This window comes from Ixodes scapularis, unplaced genomic scaffold (genome assembly GCF_016920785.2).
Source record: "Ixodes scapularis isolate PalLabHiFi unplaced genomic scaffold, ASM1692078v2 PGA_scaffold11__112_contigs__length_91849675, whole genome shotgun sequence".
Taxonomy (NCBI): Eukaryota; Metazoa; Arthropoda; class Arachnida; order Ixodida; family Ixodidae; genus Ixodes; species Ixodes scapularis.
The window spans coordinates 9,819,824-9,841,578 of NW_024609837.1; the positions used below are offsets into that span (position 1 = coordinate 9,819,824).

At 47.5% G+C, this 21,755-nt stretch overlaps 1 pseudogene; it reads left to right on the forward strand.

The window, feature by feature from the left end:
• The window catches only part of LOC8024095, a 42,634-nt pseudogene that overhangs the window by 14,920 nt on the left and 5,959 nt on the right, over positions 1–21,755 (forward strand).

The following is a 21,755-nucleotide window of genomic DNA, read 5'->3' on the forward strand; positions in this document are numbered from 1 at the left end:
AAGTTCTTTGCGCACCCGACGACGACGCGGTGATAGCCAGAAAGCCGTAGATTTCTCGGGAAATGCAACGCGGCAAAAAAATGAAAGACGTTAACAACTCCCTGTAATGCCGAATTAGAGCGCAGCTCTTGAGGAGGAGGAGGGAAGGGTACTGGGGGGGGGGTGAAGTGACCTGGGTGGGGTTCACGTGACCTTGGGGGGTCACGTGACGATGCCGATGATGTCATCAGTGACATCACTGATGACGTCATCAGTGACGATGACGTTGCGGACTCCGATGACGTCATCAGCGATGATGACGATGACGATACGGATGTCGGTGACGTCATAAGCGACGTCACTGATGACGTCATCCGTGATGATGACGATGCGGATGCCGGTGACGTCATCAGTGACGTCACTGATGACGTCATCAGTGACGATGACGATGCGGATGCCGGTGAGGTCATCAGTGACGTCACTGATGACGTCGTAAGTGACGATGCGGATGCCGGTGACGTCATCAGTGACGATGAAGTCACCGGGGAAATCACGTGACCTCGGCGGGGGTCACGTGACGCTGGGGGGTGGTCACGTGACCTCGGGGGTCACGTCACTTTGGGGGGTCACGTGACTTTGGGTGTCACGTGACCTTGGGGGCCGCGTGACCTTGGGGTGACCTTGATTACGCCGACGCCGACGCCGACGCCGCTCAAGCCGGGAACGGGCCCCTAAGAGCTGCGCTCTAAAAATGAAAGACGTTTACAACTCCCTGTAATGGCGAATTAGAGCGCAACTCTGAGGAGGAGGAGGGGAGCGTACAGAAAGGAGGATATGCCCCTCCTTCGTACCCTCTGCTCTTACCCTCCTCCTGGTCTCCTCGTCCCCTTCCCCTCCTTCTTCCCCTTCTCCTCCTCCTCCCTCCTCTCATTCTCCTCCCCTTCTCCTCCCCCTCCTCCTTCCCCTCCCTGCCTCCCCCTCAATCGCGACGTCACTCGTGAAGACCTAATGAGGTGAAGGTCACGTGAAGGTCGTGACCTTCACGAGTGACCGTGACGTCACGTGTGACTCATTATGGGAAACGTTCATGATGCAAATTTGCGGGACCCTTGTGACGTCACTCGTGGCGTCACGTGTCACGTCATTATGGGACGTTTCCCATAATGCAACGCGCATGACCCTCGTGACGTCACATGTGACGTCCCGTTTGCTCTACTGACGTCTAACCCCTGGTTAGCTCAGTTGGTAGAGCGCTCCACCTGTAATGGAGAGGTCCCGGGTTCAATACCCGGACCAGGCGGATTTTTTCGGTCGCTCACCAGTCACCTAGCTGTGTTTGGAGATCTGTGTTTGTTTTTCGTCCCTCTTGTTCCCCTTCTCCAGGGATTATTATCGTCATTATGGTGACCGTCCAATAATGCAACGCGCGGGACACGAGTGAGGCATGCGCGTTGCATTATGGGACGTTTCCCATAATACAACGCGTGGTTACGCCGACGGCGACGGCGATGCCGCTCAAGCCGGAAACGGGCACCTAAGAGCTGCGCTGTAAAAGAGACACTCTGAACTAACCCACGCGGGACGTCCGTCCCTAAGCCTTTTCGGCCATACACCAAATGGTGGTTCCATACCCTGTGTAAGCAGGCAATCATAAACTGCACATTGGTCGAGGGTGCGTCAGCTGCGCGCTGGTATGAACTTATGCGAAGAACGTCTTAAACACTGAGTTGCACCGAGACGGCCGCGTTTTGAATTTTACCATAAGGCTGCGCTCAAATTGGTTAAACATCATACAAAAGAGTCCGCACACACTGACCGCTCTCCGCCGCCATGTTCTCTGCTGTTCACTCGCTCCCTCAGCGAGCGCCTTCCCATAATCCTCTCTGTTCCGAAACGGGATGCGACCTCCGTTTACATGGGCTGAATGAATGCGCTTTCGCCTTTTCGATCCCTTCCATCTAGCGACTTGAATGCGACGCGCTTCCCGAGCGGATTATGCCCTTTACATGACCGCATTGAATGCGACGACAGGATTCGATGCGACTAAGTCGCGTTCATGTAAACGCGGCGAAGGAATAATTATAAATTGTAGTTACTGAAAGCCCTAATATTGTTACTTCACCCTTTTATCGCTCGAATTTTGAACGCGCGAACAGCTCTGGCATACCAAAGTTTTTAAATCATGGTCACGGCTGTCAGGTGTGACAGTTCAATTACCAAGTTAGGACTTAAAACAGTATAAACTCACTAAAATCTCGCAAGCTGGTATAACAAAGCCATATAAAACCGACATTTGTTGTATAGAGAAAAGGTTCTAGGAGTGGTGTTCCTAATTCGCCGTCAATTCTTCCAATTGGAATGCCAAAGAAACAAAAATGTAAAAAAAAAAAGGATTGCGCCACGATTACACGACATTATGCACTGACAGCTGCCAATGTAAAAAAAGTTTGCGTGTGTTTTTTTTTTATTATTTTTATTTACTTTTTGAACTTTTATTGTCTTTCACTATTGCCTTATCGATATAAGCCTTTGAAATTCGTATGACGCGTTAATCCCTCTGGTCTGCTCGTCCCGGCAGGTGTCATTGAAACGAAAAAAAAAAATAACGGATGGTATAATGGGATTTCATTTTCTACGCAGTGCCGCACAGCACCAGAAAAGGGGATTGTGATGTCTGCATTAAGAAATGGCCGTTCGCGAGCACCGATCCCAAGCATTTTCGCAATACCTGCTGAGAAGGAGAGCCGGGAAACCTCACCACGGCCTTAGATATTTTTCACGCGCTGGCTGCACTCCTCAGACCATTGCATTTGCATTTGCCGGTAGAGATTTTTACTGTGGGACGCTTGGTGGCGCTCGAAACCATACCGAACATTACGAAAAAATGGCCACGAATTATCATCATCATCATTACCCCTGGTCCACGGAGCTTAGGAGCAGTGCGAGATGTGCTTTCCGCCCCTTGCCGCAACACATCGACTTTTGGAAAGGAAGATGATCGAGATTTGAAGGTTCGTTTTTTCAAAGTGCGAAAGATGTAAAAGAAATGTCCGGGCACGTAAGTGAAGTTCAGAAAGCTGTTTTTATGTATGATGAGCAATATATGTGGCATGGCTGTACCGCCGGCTAAGGCAGTATCTGAAGATGACAAATATAGATTCGCACTAAATCTTGCATTCTGAGGCATCATCCAGCAAAACAACGCAAAAACCGGAGCAGCGAATAAAATTTTCGAATCAGCAGAGATCGACTTACCTGTCTCTATTTTGATAATGAGAGCAATGTAAATGCAAGCTTCATGTCGCGGGCTGGATAACGTGCTTTGAGGCGATTCTGTTTCCGTTTCTTGCTTGGTTACAAGCGCCATATTGGATATCTATAGAGAGCTAAGCCGTTTCGCTTTTTCTGCTGCGCAGGCGAGTGTTTGAAAAAGCCGGAACAGAGCGCCCGAAAAATTTCAGCAGCCATGCCCTCACTAGATCGCTTTCCGTTCTTACCGCGAGAGGGCGAGTAACCAGCTAGAGCTCGTTGCTCGCCCTCTCGCGGTCTCCGGCGTCATCATCTATACACCTCTGTAGACCTTGTTCGCTTACTCTCGTCCTCAGTCATCTTGCAGCCATGCGTGACGAAAAAATACTAAAGCATTTCATCGTGCAATTAGTTAACAAATATAGGGTAGACAAAACGAGAACTGGTGACGGTTACGTTTACATCCTAAAGGTATTCTGTTGGCGTGGCAACGGTAAATGCTGGAAGTGACGATAGTTCAAGATTAAGGTGTCCTTGTGAAAAAGGTCTATACTGAAGTAGCGCCTAGCCCTCTTTCCCTCGAAAATCTCTCACTTTTTCCTCCTCTCCGCGAGCCTCTCCCTTTTTTCTTTAAGGCCCCTGTATCTTTTCTTTCGATGCTAGCGCCCCCTAGGCTGCCCTACCGCCGAGTGCAGCGACACGTGACTGCTGGTTAACCCTAGCTAGATCGGTGTTTTCTGCGCAATTTAACTGGCAGCTTTCGTGTTTTGGCTAGGATACGAGTTGCCGGTGTCCTTGCCGTCTTGGCTACTGGGTTTGTCTTTTCATTCCTTCACGTTTGGAGCAGCCTCGGGTGTTTTGTCGAGGCTTCGGCTGTGTGTCTGCTCGGATCCTTCGGTTATAGATCAGATGCAACCTTCCGTTTTATGAACATTCCTCCAATACATTTGAACTGAGAGACAGATCGTCCGTATGTCATTTCCTCCTCAGAAGACAAATGGGCCAAGGAGATAAGCGTGCACACGTTTTTGTTATGGAGTGCGAAGCTGTGATCTCACGCAGCGAACAGAGCAAAGTAAGAGCGTAGTTTCGGTATCGCCGGCTCGCTCGTTTCCAAAACAGTCAACAACAAATATCACCGCTGGTTGTGCCGTTTTATTTCTGCCTTTACACGCAGAAAAGACGACAAAATTAAGAAAGAAAAAATAATATTGAATTAGCTACTAATAAACACGCGCAACGCAACGTCATAACAGCAGTTCGATGACGTTTCTAAAAGAAAAACACGCGACATTCACTTTGCCGATAAAAAAAAAGAAAAGCTTTGACGGGCGGCAGGAAATGTATTATGCATATGTATTATGTGCGCACACCGCTAGAAAACGCGAGGCAGCAACCAGGGTTGCCAAATGCTCGAAAACTAACCCGCCAACTTTTTGTGAGATATGACCGAAAAATAGCCGAATGGCGGGCTATAAGTATAGCCCCCATACTTCGTAGAAATAAAATATAAAAAAAAGACTGCCACATAACCAAAGTGGTATGCAAAGATGTTCTCTTGAAACAAGTAAAGTAAGAATACTTGAGACCCGTATCTGTAAACTTTTAAGTGGTCAATATTGCTCGCAAAAATTGAGAGTCGTAAAACATCTTGAAGGAGCTCTACTTTCATTCGAAAGATCCAGGTTTGACTTCATGGTTTTTATCTTGAGAAAGTGTAATCGCCGATGTATGCGTGCTGTAGCAAACACTTCGATGAAGACCGCTATGATGTTGCATAGGACTTGAAAACTTCAATTCAGGGAGTCCCGCAGAAATCTTAACGAAGTCGTTCGCTGAAAATGTATCGTTCAGTTGTTTGAAGATCAGCTGATCAGTGAATCCTATCTGGGAAATATCTCGAGTTAATACGTTCGATTATGTAGGGTTTGCAGTCAAACATACATCTTGTCCAATGTGTGTGTGAATCCGTCCGCGCGCGCGTGTGTGTGTTTGTTTGTGTGTGTGTGTGTGTGTGTGTGTGTGTGTGTGTGTGTGTGTGTGTGTGTGTGTGTGTGTGTGTGTGTGTGTGTGTGTGTGTGTGTGTGTGTGTGTGTGTGTGAGCGTTTTTACGGGGTGGGGGGGGGGGGGGGTGTTTGGTGGCGTGCCCGGGGCTGTAAAATATTGACTCTAAGACCGTATCCGGCACGCGGGCCGTAGGTCTCCGACCCCGGGTTGTAAACGATGCTGCTGCAGAGAATGAGATTGTCGCCACTCCCAGCAGTGTTGCGGAATAGACACCGCCATTCCCTTAATATTACATTCCGGGAGTTAGGGACTCCGACAATTCCATTCCTTTCAATTCCTCGGAACAGACCTATTGCTAAATTACCCAAGCATCAAGAAGCATGCAGGGAACGTAGTTACACGCGCTGCGCGTGCTGGCGTTGCCAGTAGCATTTTTTGTAAGCAAAAGTCTGAAACAAGTGGCAGTCCGCACGCGCGTCCGGAAACGCCCTTTTGTTGTGATTTCTTTAAAAATCTTTAATACAGTTAAAGCGAGCGAGCAGAGCGCGTGTAACTACGTTCCCTGAATGCTTTTTGATGCTTGGGTAATTTAGCAATAGGTTTCTTGACACACTGGGCACACTCTCATGTCTTGAATGGCTGAACTCCACCATTCCTCTAATTCATAAACGAGAAAAAAAATTACTATTTAGAGCACATAATTTTCACTCATTTGGTTAACTACTTGGACTCTAATTCCTTCTTTTCTCCATCCCAACATGGTTTTCGTAAATCCCTTTCATGTGAGACCCAACTACTGACCTTCACTAATGATGTACTTTCCATACTTGACCGTGGATCCCAGATTGACTGTGTTTTTTTAGATTTCTGCAAAGCTTTCGACAAAGTTCCTCATAAACGTTTACTCTTTAAACTCAGTCAACTCAATCTCGATCCTAACGTGCTGTCTTGGATTACATGTTTTTTAGCTAATCGTTCTCAGTTCGTTCATGCTAACAATGTAAATTCCTCTATCAAACCTGTTACTTCTGGTGTACCGCAAGGGTCTGTTTTGGGGCCCCTGTTGTTTTTAATTTACGTAAATGACTTACCACTGCGTGTATCATCATCGATTAGCCTCTTTGCTGATGATTGTGTAATTTATCGAGAAGTCACTAATACTACTGACATCGAACTTCTTCAAAATGACTTACAAGCTGTGGCTGATTGGTGTGATTTGTGGCAAATGTCCCTTAATACTAACAAATGTAAAGCGATGACTATCTCCCGTCGAATTACTATATCTCCTAATTACTCAATCGTTGAAATTCCTCTTGAAACTGTACCATGCTATAAGTACCTTGGGGTGCACATCACTTCTAACATGTCATGGAAAACTCATACTGACCACATTATCGCCAACGCTAACTCCATGCTTGGTTACCTAAAGAGAAACTTTAGGTTAGCCCCAGTGTCCCTAAAACTACCAATGTATAAAACCCTTGTCCGTTCCAAACTAGACTATGCAGCAGCAATCTGGGATCCTGGTCTCTCAACTCTCGTGACTGACCTTGAAGCCCTACAGAATCGCGGTGCCCGTTTTATATTTACTAACTATCATCGCACATCTAGTGTCTCATCTATGAAAACTAATTTATCACTTCCTGCTCTTTCATTACGCCGAAAAATATCTCGTTTGTGTCTTTTTTATAAAATTTATCATTCCAATACTTTGCTAAAAAACAAACTAATGTTAAATCCTGTTTTCATCTCGCCGCGCGTAGATCATCAATTTAAAGTAGGAATTCCTCATTGCATTACCTCAGCCTATTAGAACTCTTTTATTCCAAGGACTTCTTCAGAGTGGAATCGCCTTCCCGCGCAATTAGTAAACATACCATCCTTTGAGTTGTTTAAAAGGGCGTTGACTACTTACCTATGTTAATATTTCTCTTTGTTTGTTTGCCTTGTTTTATACATTTCCTGAATTGTCTACAGATTTTTTTTTTACATTTTTCGTGCTTGGCTTTTAGTGTTTGTATAGTGTTTGTGTTCCAAATTTGTCTTGTACCACTCCCCTCTGTAATGCCCCAGGGCCTTGAGGGTACTTAAATAAATAAATAAATAAATAAATAAAACATGGTGTTCTTGAAGAAAAAAAAACAGACGTAAAGCGGCTGCCGTAATCAAACGCGAAGACGACTATAAAATTATGCAACAGCTTCCTCGAAATACTCGTTTTACTAAGCCGAAGGGTGGTCGCAAAATGCACTTCCTGGCCCTTGGTTTCACTGCAGACATCAAATGCGCGATGAAGCGTAAAAGCCTTGCGAGTCACACACGCGCGCACGCGCGCAAACGAGCATACACCAAAAGATAAATGATCTGTAAATTTAATTGTGTCTTAAAGTGTACGTGCGCATACTCTAACTAATGAACAACTGGAACGTAAAAAAGAAAGTACGGTCAGTGCGCAGGCGTGCTGGTCTCATGTGAAAGTCATCATGGTGGAAAAAAAGTTCGGTGATCTTACTTCCTCAGAAGACTCCATTTTTAGCTCGTGTTCAGCATGATATTTTTCTTGCACGATGACTATAGCAAAGCCGCGTTGAAACACTAAAAGGGTAGACGGGCCTTAAATAAAAAATAATCGTCGGTATTATTGTTCGCGTGAAAGGTTTTATTTCAATTATCTAAGCAAAACCTGCGCACTTTAAATCATTAATTAAATCGAGATATAAATCAAGATTTAAATCGTAGCGATTTTTATTCTACACCCTGGCGCAAACAAACAGCGGACGATGATGTTTATATTCGGCGTGTGGAAAGTATGCGAGGCTTACCTGGATTCGTCTGAGCATTTTCTGGTAAAAGCAAATGTGTCTACACAAAGCACCCCAAAAAAGTAAAAAAGCACCATGTTTTTTTTGTGTTTTTAATGTTATCGCCTAAGGAAGGGGAGGTTATCGCGTTCATACTTATACCTTGTTTCACCCCGAGTCCAAACGCAGCCGACGCTACGGAGATGACGGGACCAACCAGACAGGGTCAGACACGCACCATCATGGGGATCGTCGTGTTTACGCGCGTGTTTTATCATGGCAGAACCAACCGTAAACAGAAAAGGCCTAGCGACTTTCACTTTTGAACGCCCCTTGATCTCGTAGCGTCGGCTGTGCCTGCACTGGAGCTGAAACGAAGTATAGAGTGTGGGAATTCTTAAACGTCTTGTTATCACTCATTAGCAATTAAAATGCGGCGTCATCTGATCAAACTTCGAAGGACGAATTGCCGAGCAACAAGCGTAAACATTAAAGGCCACGCATTGAGTTTCTTAACTTGTCGGTGACTAGTATTTTTTTTTTAAATGCGGCAAGAGCTGTCAGCAGTTAACGCCTTCAGTCACCTCGGCCGGCGTTACTCAGTAGAGTAACCCACCGTACATGCATATGGTCAATTTACCCTGGGAAAAAAATATGGTAGTCCTCTTAGAGTTGTCTGAGAGAAAAGCTTGCCACGATTCTAAACTCTGATCGATATTTTATTTCACGTACAACAAGATTAATCAACTTGTGTTTATCCAAAATCTAACTCTGTATATGTCTCCAATGTTGATTCCCAGCTAGCGCTAAATCGTTTTAACCTGAATTATTTTTATATGCTTATTTGCAGGCCAAATGACACTGGACCATTGTTTATAACAAAGGTGGTTAAAAAATATGGAACTCAGGTTGCAAAAGATCTTAGTAAAGTTACTCTTCCCAGAGACTTTCCCGTGTTTGAGGCATATTCCGGATACATCACAGTGGATGAGACCTACGACAGCAATATGTTTTTCTTCCTTGTCAAGGCAAAGGTAACGACGCAGTTTGCCTTATATATATATGTATATATATATATCTCTCTTTGTCATGTAGTGACCCACAAAAACGTTGTTACAGGGGCGATGCAACGAATTTTGTACTTTGCGCAAGTGTACCGCTTAGAACGGATCCCTGACGTTAAAATGGGGGGGGGGGGGGGGGGGGGGGGGAAGGGAGGGGAGGGGCGTGCAATGATTTTAAGACTAAAAGATTTTGCATCTCTTCATTTTTACGTTGTTCATCGTGTCCCGGAGGATAGAGAAAACACCTCCTTCATTAAAAAATGTCGCCATTCCGCTGCATAATCGCAAAGCAAAAGTCGAGCTTTTTCCCACACATGCAGCCGCAACTGGCAGCCGAAGGAACTACGGCTGGAAGATGACGTGACCTCGCTCGGCTCTAAGCTGCAGCATAACTCCCGCTAATGTCAGCAGAGAGAGGGAGAGGAAGCGTCCTCCGAAAGAGCAAACGGGAACCTACACGGCACTCCGTATTGCGTCGTGCGACCAGGTGTGACCCTGAAGACTGGGAGTGAGTTGTGGGGTGCCCGAAGTGCCAATATTTTTCTTTTTCTTTTTTTTTTTTTTACACTACAACTAGGACACGCGGGCGAAAGCGGTTTTCTGTTCTTTTTGAGTCGCCACAGCGGCCATTGCTGGGGAGGACACAGTACAAGCTAATATGGCAATGAACTGTCCTGCTGTTGTAATCCTGAAGTGAAATAAACGGAATAAAAAGAAACAAAAAACCGAAGGTCGGCTATGGAGGTGCCAGTCTTGGGTAGTAACGCGTTACTAGTAACGCGTTACTGTAATTTCGTTACTTTTTTAGTAACTTGTAACTGTAACGAGTTACTTTTTGAAAATGTAACTTGTAACTGTAGTTCTATTACTTTTTCTGAGGTAACGATGAAAGTAACGACGTTACTTTTGCCGTTACTTTCCAGTTTTTTATGAATAATATATCACTGAACGAGGGTACAATTTAGACATTCGTTTTGCTTTGGAAATTGTCTGTTCCGACATTTCGAGTGTCAAGGTATTTTTTACACAAACTTGTGAGTACGCTCTTTCTCGCCAGTCACGACCCGAATATAGCCACGTGTAGATTTGGTTAGAAAACAATGTAGGTATCTTTAGCACGCGCGTATACTTTGTGTGTGAACACTTACATCTTGGTATCTTGAAGAACTATCTCTTTTGCGGTTTTTCTTTTTTCTGCGCAAACGCTTTTTAATCGGGTGAATCAAACGTGAAAGAACAATACACGCGGAATGCAGTGCGAATGTTTCGTATTTTGATTAGCGCCGCCACTCCGCACTACGCATGTTTCGTATTTTGATTTGCGCGACTACTCCGGTGTAGTATCAATAGTCGAGGCAAGATTGTTTGCTGTTTGCGCGGGGTTTGTTTCTGGCTTGCCGGGTACGAACTGAAATATGTCCAGGGACTCTATGAACCCAGCGCAACCGTCAATGAGCCAGCAATGTGCTAGTGCTACCAAGGATAGGGATGTTGATAAGAACAAAGAAGAACTACCATGGCCGGCGTACAGAGAGTATTTTGCTGTGGTGGAGGCGGTTACCAACAACGTGACCGCAGAAAAAGGCACTCTGTTGCCTCAACGCCTAGTCGGTAACCAAAAACCTGTTCCGGCAAAACAACACAGCAATCCCATCCAGCGCGTTAGACGAACCCCTGTTGATCAAGGGCAGGGACGTGTTCGTTATCAAACAAGGGAATCTTTCAGACACTAATTTCGAGAAGCAACTGCTGCTAAGTTACAATATGAAGTAAAAAGCACACTTTTTAATTTCATGCGAATAAACTTGGTGAAAAGCGTTTTCTAGTTTTTCCTAATTTTTTGTTATAAAAAAGTAACTGAAAAGTAACGTCGTTACTTTTTAAAAGTAACTGTAACTGTAACGAGTTACTTTTTTGTTGCGGTAACTGTAACGGTAACTTCGCTACTTTTTTCAGAAAGTAATTGTAACTGTAACGAATTACTTTTTAAAAGTAACTTACCCAAGACTGGGAGGTGCCCATGCACAGCTGCTTAAAAGCGTCGCTTTGCACTCGCGCCAGATTACAGCCGCCATTGCTGACCTTCTCTTGTGTTACCAAGATACCAAGCCACTGAGGCGGGCTTTGACACCCCTCCACAAAGGCCAATGTTGAGGGAGAAGGACAGTCAAATCCAAAACGGCAATGACCAGTCCTGCTGTGATAATGATGGAGCGAAGTGATCACAAATAAGAGGAAACCAAAACTGGAGGTCGGTCATGGCGGCTTACAAGCACAGCTGCTGCAATGCGTCTATAAAGGGGTGGATAGGTGGCCGAGTAAGTTAGCGCACGACAGCTCGGAGCACATGGACCCAAACCTAGAGCTACAAATCCCAGGAATCCTGGGCTCAGTCAATACTAGTGTTCTAAAATGTCTCTTCTAAAGACGAGCAAGTGCTCTTGAATGCCTCTTTGGCGCATCGAAATGCAAGAAAGAGCACGCCACTCAAAGGACAACATAGGCCTCTTGCGTTGCCCGGGGGCGCTGCAAAACAGGACTCGTTAAGACTTGTTTTGGGGAGTACAAACTTGAGCGTATCAATCTCCTACACCTGTAAAAGCGTGCCTGCTCTTGTGCAGAACGCGAGATCCCGAGGAAAATACAAAGAAACAAAAAAAAAAATAGAATGCCGCCAATGCGTCAAATCTAAGACGCTAAAGACGCTGTTCCACTTCGACATCGAGCGTAGAAAACGCAGCGTACCGCAGCGGACACCGATGCAGATTGGTCGCAGATATCGAGCTCCTGCTCGCCGGCCAATCAAATCCCACGTACTGCGCTACGCTACGTTCGCTGCGCTCAACATCGTAGTATAACAGAGCCTTAAAGCGAGCCAAGAGACACCGTTTCATGCACCCCAAAGCATGAAAAAAAAAGTGTCGGGACGCCAGATTTTTTGACGTCACCATGCAGAGAATGCAGAGAAAAGAGACGCGTACCATAGCCGTGGTGGCATGACTGTGGCACTTTCGATTATCTTGCGACGTTCAATGTACACTCTGAAAAAGTCTGTGCGTCTACTTTTACGCACAACACTCGTAGAGCTAATCAGCGCAACCTACAGAGGCAGCTCAGGGAATGACGATGCCGAAACATATGTTTAGACCAAGAAACGCAGTCTGAGTTGTGACATTAAGCAATGCAAGCGTGACGTTTTGCATTGCTTAATGTCACAACTCAGACTGCGTTTTTTGGTCTAAACATGTTTCGGCAGTGTCGTTCGGTGAGCTGCCTCCGTAAGTTGCGGTGATTGGCTCTCCGAGTGTTGTGCAGGAAAGTAGACGTACACACTTTTTTTAGGGTGTAGCCGATTTCGGACGTTGAAATATGTCTTTCCGTTCTTCAGCACTACAGAGAAAGACAACCACAAGTAGTGTGAGGCCCATTCCGATGAGCTTGTACAACCTAAAATGAGGGCGCCACAGTTTGTTAAGAGCTTCAGCACAAGAGTCATATGGAAAGGCGCTGGGCCTTGTCTTCTAATTGGTATTGGCTCAATTCCCCCTATCCGTTTTGATCGTTATAAGCATCGTATCGGCACGCCTTCGTGTGTTTCTACGGCGTGGTGCACGTTTAAGACCCCAGGCTAGCAGTCGTCCTTTTGTTTTTCTTTTTCAACGTTTTTAGGGCGTTTAAGTTGTGTAAAGTTGCAGTCTGGCCAGTCTTGTACACGTTACTAAAAAAAAGTAATCGATTACAATTACTATTACTCTTGGCTAAAAAGTATTCGATTAGATTACTTGATTACTCGACGGCAAAAGTAATTGGACATTACTTAAAGAAGTAATCCTTACTTTTTCGATTACTTTATTGTGTGAAGACACATCTTTAGCGCTCATAACAATGAACTACTTCCAACCTATATTTCACTTTTGCACAAATATTGAAGAAGAAAAACTGGCTCCCTCTTCGTGGTCGTTGCACCTTCACAATGCGGACACAAGCATAGAATTCGTTTGAAGACGTTTAATGATTTGGGCTTTCGCCAGTGTGTGTGTGTGGGGGGAGGAGGGGGGGGGGGGAGAGGAGGGGGTTTTAGATCTTGTTAAGCTTGAGCAAGGGTTGTCGCTCAAAGTTTGCGTCGCTCATTTTATTATTCACATGTGGATGAGCTCGCATGTTATACAAAAGAGCAGCAGCTCCAGGATTTGAAACGGATCATGTGTAGTATCCATTAGCGGAAGAGATCGCCCCGACCACTTCTCCACTCGAAACATTGCTTGTCACACAAGGCCACGTACGGGTAATGGGGAAATATTTCAACTGCCTTTGTTATATTTTGCATCCGCTTTAGGCATTCTTCGGTTCTGGTTCTCCTACGGGCTGCGAGTAGGTACGCTAAGCAGGATTTCTTTATTTTTTATTTCTGTGTGTGTGTGAGTGAGGGGGCTAGTTTGAACGAAGGACTCACAAGGCTACATTCTGCTTCCTCAAGCTTCCCCCTGAATGGCCTTAGTCATGCACTGTGGCTTCCCTGGGGCTTCCCCCTCCAAGTCCCAGCTCGAAAAAAAAAAAAAAAAAACGGACATTGCACGGAAACTGTACATAGAAAGAGATTGACCTCGTTTCCTACAGCTCCGCAAAAATCTTTCTCTTTTCCGTTCGGAAAAAAAAAGAGCAAATTTCATTTTTGTCATTTCATAAAAAAAAAAAGGCGTGTGCCGGGGGGGGGTCCCGTGGACCAATTGTAACGGTTACAAGTAATTTTATTACTTTAAAAGGTAATCAGATTACTCTTGTAATTACTGCCTAATAAAAGTAATCAACTAATTACAAAATTACTCCAAAAAGTAATCGATTACAAGTAATTTTATTACTTGTAATGCGTACGGTACAAGTCTGAGTCTGGCCAAATGATTAAACGTTCATACGGCCATAGTATCTTATAGAATTAGAAACGCACTTTTCTCATTTACCTTATTGACAAAAAGAAAACAAAAACGTAACACGAAGCTTTTAGAACCTTTCAGCTATGTTAAGCAATATTCTGGCCAAGCTATTTAACACAATTAGGATTCCTACTCAGCACAAAGTTTTTTTGTATTATAGCCTGTTTCGCCGCCGTGTAGGTCAATGATACATCGAAGGCAAATCTGCGTGTAAAGTCACTAATGTCCTTATTATTTTCCCAACTGGATTTGCTGCTGTCTTGTAGGGGTCAAGCAGTAGATGACACTGTTTATTCTCGCCATCATCAATTTGATTGATTGATTTATAAATTCTCGCATTTAACCATACATTTATAAACGAAGCGATAAATTGATGGGTTAAACGGTAGATAGATCTATTGATTGATTGATTGATTCCGTTACGTAATACCAATATTCTGCATTATCTTAGCCGGATGCCTCCAATAAACCACTTACCATCTGGATGGAGGGAGGCCCTGGGTTCTCTGGACTGCTCGGAATGTTCACCAAAAATGGACCCGTGGGCATCACTAAAGATGGCGTCCTCTGCACCCGGTTAGACGCCCTGACGACGCACACGGATGTGGTCTACCTGGACGCTCCCGTGGGAGGAGGGTTCAGCTTCACCAACGACACGAAGAATGGGTTGTCCAAGAACCTCAATGACACGAGCAAAGACATTGCCGAGTTTCTCAGGCAGTTCCTCTGTGTGTTCTTTGAGTACGATACCAGAGACTTGTACGTCGGCGGAGAATCCTATGGAGGTGAGGAAACGCTATGTGTCTTTTTAATGTTATCTATTAGTCGCGAAACATTATTGGCGCCATTAATTGAACACTCAAATATAAAAACAGTGCTTTTCTAAGTTCCTGGATAGATCGGATAATTGTTCATTTATTTATTTCACGATACTACTACCCCGACAGGGGTCTAGTAGAAGAAGAGAAAAAATGAAAGCTGTTTACAACTCCCTGTAACGCCGAATTAGAGCGCAGCTCTTGAGGAGGAGGAGGGAAGGGTACTGGGGGGGGGGGGGGGGGGGTCAAGTGACCTCGGGGGGCGGGAAGTCACGTGACCTTGGGGGTCACGTGACCTTGTGGGAGTCACGTGACCTTGGGGCGTCACGTGACGTCGGGGGGGTCACGTGACCTGGGGCCACGTGACGATGCCGATGACGTCATCAGTGACGTCACTGTGACGCCATCAGTGATGATGACGATGCGGATGCCGGTGACGTCATCAGTGATGATGACGATGACGATGCGGATGCCGGTGACGTCATCGATGACGTCATCAGTGGCTATGACGTCAACGGGGGGTCACGTGACCTCGGGGGGTATCCCCAGGTCACGTGACCCCCCCGGGGTCACGTGACCTGGGTAACCATCGTGACCCTCGTGAGGGTAACCCTAGTAACCCTCGTGAGGGCAACTCTCGTGACCCTCGTGAGGGTAACTCTCGTGACCCTCGTGAGGGTAACTCTCGTGACCCTCGTGAGGGTAACTCTCATAACCCTCGTGACCCTCGTGAGGGTAACCCTCGTGAAGGTAACCCTTTTGAGGGTAACTAACCCTCGTAACCCTCGTGAGGGTTACGAGGGTAAGTAACCCTCGTGAGGGTAACCCTCATGAAGGTAACCCTTTTGAGGGTAACTAACCCTCGTAACCCTCGTGAGGGTTACGAGGGTAAGTAACCCTCGTGGCCCTCGTGATCCTCGTGAGGGTAACCCTCATGAGATTAACCCTCGTAACCCTCGTAACCCTCGTAACCCTCACGAGGGTTACGAGAGTTGCGGTTACGCCGACGCCGACGCCGCTCAAGCCGGGAACGGGCCCCTAAGAGCTGTGCTCTAAAAGAAACAAAGATCATTGATAATACAATACAGATGCATATATATATGAAGAGACGATCAGCTTGTGTACGAGACTGTCAAGTGAGTCGGTCTGAGTGATTGTCACGTTTGTGCGGTACGATCGGCGAATTCAGTAGAGGCCAGACTGAAGATCTCTCGGGCTTGATCTTCCTCAAGTCCCGGAAAGCTTATTCCAGTTGACGAACCGGAAACCCAGACCAGCCGCCGTTCCCAAGGCCTGCCCCCAGAATTCGTCCCCCTACCGTTGAAGCCAACGAGGACTATGGCCACGATGAGCACCACGTAGCAGCAAGACGGAGCACCACCGACCCTACGCGCAGGCCCCGCCATGGACGCTGGTGACATTCAATGCGACCTCTACGAAGATGTGGATGACTGGTTAAGTTAGTACTAGCGCCTCGCCCGGTTCAGCGGATGAGGGCCTGAGCAGAGCCCACGGAATGTCTACTTCGCTCTGGAAGGCACGGCACGGACCTGGTTCGAAAACCACGAAGCGTCGATTTCATCATGGGAAGACTTCCAGGCCGAGCTTCAACGCACCTTTGCCAGCCTGCAGCGACGTCATCGGGTCGAGGAACTTCTACAAGAAAGAAGACAGGTGCCAAACGAGAGCGTCACAAGTTTCGTCAAAGACGTTCTCCGCCTTATGATCCTACGCCGACTCAAACGCACCGAAGGGAAAATGCTGCGGGTCCTGATGCGGGGTGTGAAATAAAAACACCTTCGGAGGCCTTGTGCGGAGCCCACCTATTAGCGTTGAAGCCTTCGTCCCGGAGGCAATAAACAATCGAGCGCTCCCTCCAAGCGCGCGCTTCCCACTACCAGCGATATCCAGGCGTCAATATATCCACCCTGTTTTGCGGTGAAAGTGTCCTTGATATCTTGGACATCCGCGAAATTATCTGGCACGTCGTCTGGGAGGAACTGAGAAAGTTGCTGCGAGCCGATAATCGTCCAGCGACCCTCTGTATCACTGAGGTAGTGCGCGAGGAAGTCCAACGGGCGGTCCAACTTGAAGTTTCCATCAACACGACGACACCGGAGGAACCGACGTTGAGCTACGCCGCCATGGCCCGACGGCCGTCGCAAGCTGACTGCAAAGCCACGGCGCCACCCCGACGAGACCCTCCGATGCTGCAGTATCCTCGACGCCCGGAAGGAGAAGCCCGGCACGTCCGCCCGGAACGACCCTCGCCGAGGAAACCCGACGTGTGAAGGACGGCCGACCGGCACCCGCTGTGCTACCACTGCGGAGAAGCCGACCATATCTACCACCGTCGCCCCTACTGGCAAATAGAGCTGCGTGGCTTCTACCCGAACGACCCACGTCCACGCTACGGCGAACGACCGCGAGAGATCGAAGAATACCTCCGGCGACCTCAGTCTCCCCCGCCTGCAGCTCGCTGCGTGTCCCGGTCGCTGTCACCACGACGTCCAGCTTCGCCGATGCACAGACCCCGACGCGAAAGCCTGTCGCCCTTCGCTGCTCGCGAGGAAAACTAGGCGCGACAATCCCTGGAGGTGAAAATGCTAAAGACGACCGACGCCGAGATCCTCTACGAGCTTCGGAGGGCCCCCACTCGAGCTCCACAAGAGACCGAAGCGATGCTCCTGCAACGGTAAAGATAACAATTAACTTTGTTAACGGCGGCCACGACGCGTCGGCTCTCGTCGACACCGGAGTAGGCTACCCCGTCCTGAGTGGGAGGCTGTCCTAACGCCTTCGGAAAGTGACGACGCCGTGGGATGGCCCGCAGAGACGGACCGCCGGGGGACATCTTATCACGCCTGTCGGAAGATGCACTGCTCGCGTCGAGATTCACGGCGAGACGTGTCCGGTAAATTTCGTCGTTCTACAAGACTGTACGAGAGACGTTATACGCGGAATGGACTTCTTGTGCGAATACGGCAGCGTCATCTACCTGAAAGCCAACGGGGTGAGGCTGCGGAAACCTGTAGAAATGCCCGATGATCAGAAAACTACGGTACCGCAGCCACGTCACCTAGAGTGTCGTCCCACCCCGTGAACCTGCCACCACGCTCAAGTGTTCCTGTGACTCTCGGGACCGATGAAGACATCTGCAAAGAAGCTCTGCTGGAAGGTAGCGTCCAACTGCTTCTAGAATAAGGATGGCTAGTTGGGCTAGTTGGTTTTGCATCATGGTGTAATACGCCAAAACAACAGGGACAAAAAACGAAGGGAGAACTTGACAGAACGCGGCGTAGACAAAAAACGAAGGAAGAACTAGACAGGACGCGGCGTTCGCCGCGCCCTGTCTAGTTCTTCCTTCGTTTTTTGTCCCCGTTGTTTTGGCGTATTACACCACGATGCTTCTAGAAAGAGGAATCGGCTTCGCAAGAGGCATCACGGAGCTCCAAGACGGACACACTTTTGCACTTGAATGGAACTTCCGGCATGAGGCTCAGCACCTTACGAAAAGCACCACCGTGGGTCACGCCGAGGAACTCCCTGACTCAGCCGCAATCACCGGAATATCAGAAGACCTCTTTTCGTGGCCACACAAGACAACGCCGCCTTCGCAGTTTGACATCAATACAACTCTGCCGCACAACAACGACAACTCAGTGACCCTTTCGCGGAGTTCAATGAGTGCTTTTTCACGTCGTCAAAGGTACGCCAAACGACGGTTGCGAAACATCGAATTGTTACTGATGACGACGCGCTTTCTGTTCATCGGTCGCCGTATTGTGTCTCTCTGAAAGAGAAGGAAGTCATCCAGAAGCAGGTTCAAGAAATGCTCGACGACGGCATCATCCAGCCCTCAAACAGTTCGTGGGCTTCACCGGTAGTCCTGGTGAAAAAGAAAGACGGGGCCCTTCAGTTCTGCGTGCACTGTCGTCGACTGAAAGCCGTAACAAAAAAGGACGCTCACCCGCTGCCACGCATCGACGACATTCTGGACCGGCTGCGCCACGCCCGATACTTTTCGTCGATGGGCCTGTGCAAGGGATACAGGCAGATCGAGGTCAACGAAAGGGATCATGAGGAGACTGCCTTCATCACGCCGGACGGACTGTTCGAATTTAAACTGATGCCGTTCAGACTGCGCACAGCACCGGCGACCTTCCAGCGCTTGATGGACGCCGTCCTTTACGGCTCGAAATGGCAAAGCTGTCTCGTCTACCTCGACGACGTTGTGGTAATCGCAAGCGACTTCGACGAGCACCTGAGACGTCTGCGAGCCGTGCTACAGGTTATTCATAATGCTGGACTGACACGAACGCCATCAAAATGTCGGTTCGCTTACGGCAAGCTCAAAACACTGGGCAATGTCGTAAGTGTTCAGGGTGTAGACCCTGACTCTGAAAAGAAGCCATCAGACAAGAAAGCCGTACGATGATTTCTTTTGGTTGTGCGATACAGACGTTTTTTTCGCGATTTTGGCAAGATTTCTGCACCGCTCACGTACCTGACGAAGGACGATGTGAACTACCAGTGAGGGGGGGGGGGGGGGGGGGGAAGGAGAGGAGAGGAGCAAGAACAAGCGTTTAACCAACTGAGTTGTCGTCTAGGCGTTAACCAAGTTCCGCCCGTACCTGTACGGGATGCCGTTCCGCGTTGTCACGGACCACCACGCTCTCTGTCGGCTCTTCAACTTCAAGGACCCGTCAGGACACCTCGCTCGCTGGAGTCTTCGACTGCAAGGATTCGACGTAACCATTGTGCATAAGTCTGGCCGCAAACATAACGACGCCGACTGTTTGTCTAGGGCCCCAGTCGAATCTCCTCCCGACAGCAGTGACGATGACGATGACGATGACGCCCGAACGGAGGGGAGGAGGAGGGAGGAGGAGGAGGGAAGAGGGGTGAAGGAGGGATGAGGAGGAGGAGGAGGAGATGAGGGAGGGAGGGAGGGGAGGAGGAGGAAGAGGATGAAGAAGGGGAGGAGGAGTAGCAGGGAGGATCACGAGGGGGCAGGAGGGAAGAGGGATATACTCTCCCCTCAAGTACCATTCCCTCCTCCTCCTCAAGAGCTGCGCTCCAATTCGGCGTTACAGGCAGTCGTAAACGTTTTTCATTTTTTTTTTCTGAGAAAGTACATTTTGTGACATACGTGTCCTATCAGACATTTAAAAAAATTGCTCTGAGAGTCTGCGGTGTGTCTTTACCGCCTGCAGAAGTATGTATGTTTTGATCTGGTTCACTACTTATCATCAGCTTGGCATAAAGTAATAGCGGTTAGTACCTTCTTCTGAAAGGTTATTGAGATCTAGTGAATACTCATGTTAACATCGCGTATTGTGGGGATAAGAAATGATCATAAGCTTCTCATATGTTTCGATAACCTAATTATACGCAATTTATTTTACTTGGTGAATATATCCACGCGCAATATATGAAAACAAATCAAAACATGTTTACCTTTTTTTTTTGCTGTTTTACAACAGGAAAGAGTGACTGTCAAGATGTCACTTAAAGGGGCCCTGCAATTACTTCTTTACTCATTTTTAATTTGCACCGAACCTGAGCGCACTCAACGTAGTAACTTAATAATACTTTTCTTTTCTCGAATTTCGCCTTATTTTAAAAGTTATAGGCAAATTAAAATTACAAACACAAGCAGAAAATAACCTCTTTCATGACGTCCTTCGTTGCTTGAGTGTCCATGAACTAGAGGAGGGGTAGTGAGCTTAGCGAGCGCTCACGGGCTGCCGCACTCCGTGTTGACGGCGCGAGAGGGCGCCACTATAGCATGCTCTGGATAGGCTGTATGCAGCGGGTAGCCAGAGCGGCTCTCATTGCATTTGCTGCACGATTAAACACTAATTCGGCATGACACTGCATTGGCCAAAAACGATAGCAAACACGGGGTAAAGGTCAGTTCAGAATGGGAGCCATTTCGCGCTGCCATGCCGCGAAACGGCCAAACCGCCAGACAAAGCTTCTCGCCGAAGGCCTTCGGAACGCTCGAATCCGGTCGGATCCTCCAGTCGATACGACCGCAGCGCCGCCGCGTACATCCGGGATATTTCCGTGTCGGCGCCTGATCCCACTACTCCTTTCTAGTATGCGCCGCCTTTTCCGCCGCTTGGTGGTGGGTATGTCGACGGGTCATTTCTTGTTTCCGTACTTTATACACTGTATTTGTTTCTTTTCTGATATAAAATGCTGAACAAAAACTACTTTTATAAATAATTGAAACGGTTCGCGACGCTTATATTTTGTTTCTCGACTAAAAAGAAGCTTTTAGCGGCTCTGACCAGTAGTAAGCCCAGGACCAAAGACGTCATATACACTCTAAAAAAAGTCTGTCCGTCTACTTTCACCCACAACACTCGGAGAGCCAATCAGCGGAACATACGGAGGCAGCTCAGCAAATGACGATGCCGAAACATATGTTTAGACCAAAAAACGCAGTCTGAGTTGTGACATTAAGCAATGCAAAACGTCACACTTGCATTGCTGTCACAAGTCAGTCTGCGTTTTCTGGTCTAAACAGATGTTTCGGCATCGTCATTCGCTGAGCTGCCTCCGTATGTTCCGCTGATTGGTTCTCCGAGTTTTGTGCGTGAAAGTAGACGCACAGACTTTTTTTTAGAGCGTATCGCGCGCTCTCGGTACCGTGGGTCGCCCTCGTCGGTGGAGGAGGTTTCCGCGCCGTCCGGTTAAAATATTACGCACTGATATTTAGTTACTCTCTCCGTGCCCGCTGGTTTGCTCGAACCCTAAGAGACGTGGCAACCGCAAAAAAGGTAGACGCGCAAATATGATTGCAGGGCCCCTTTAAATATACTGATGACGTGCAGGCTCCTAAACAATGTTTGCATGCACAGCGCTCTCGGCTATAATTTGGCTGACTAATTTGTT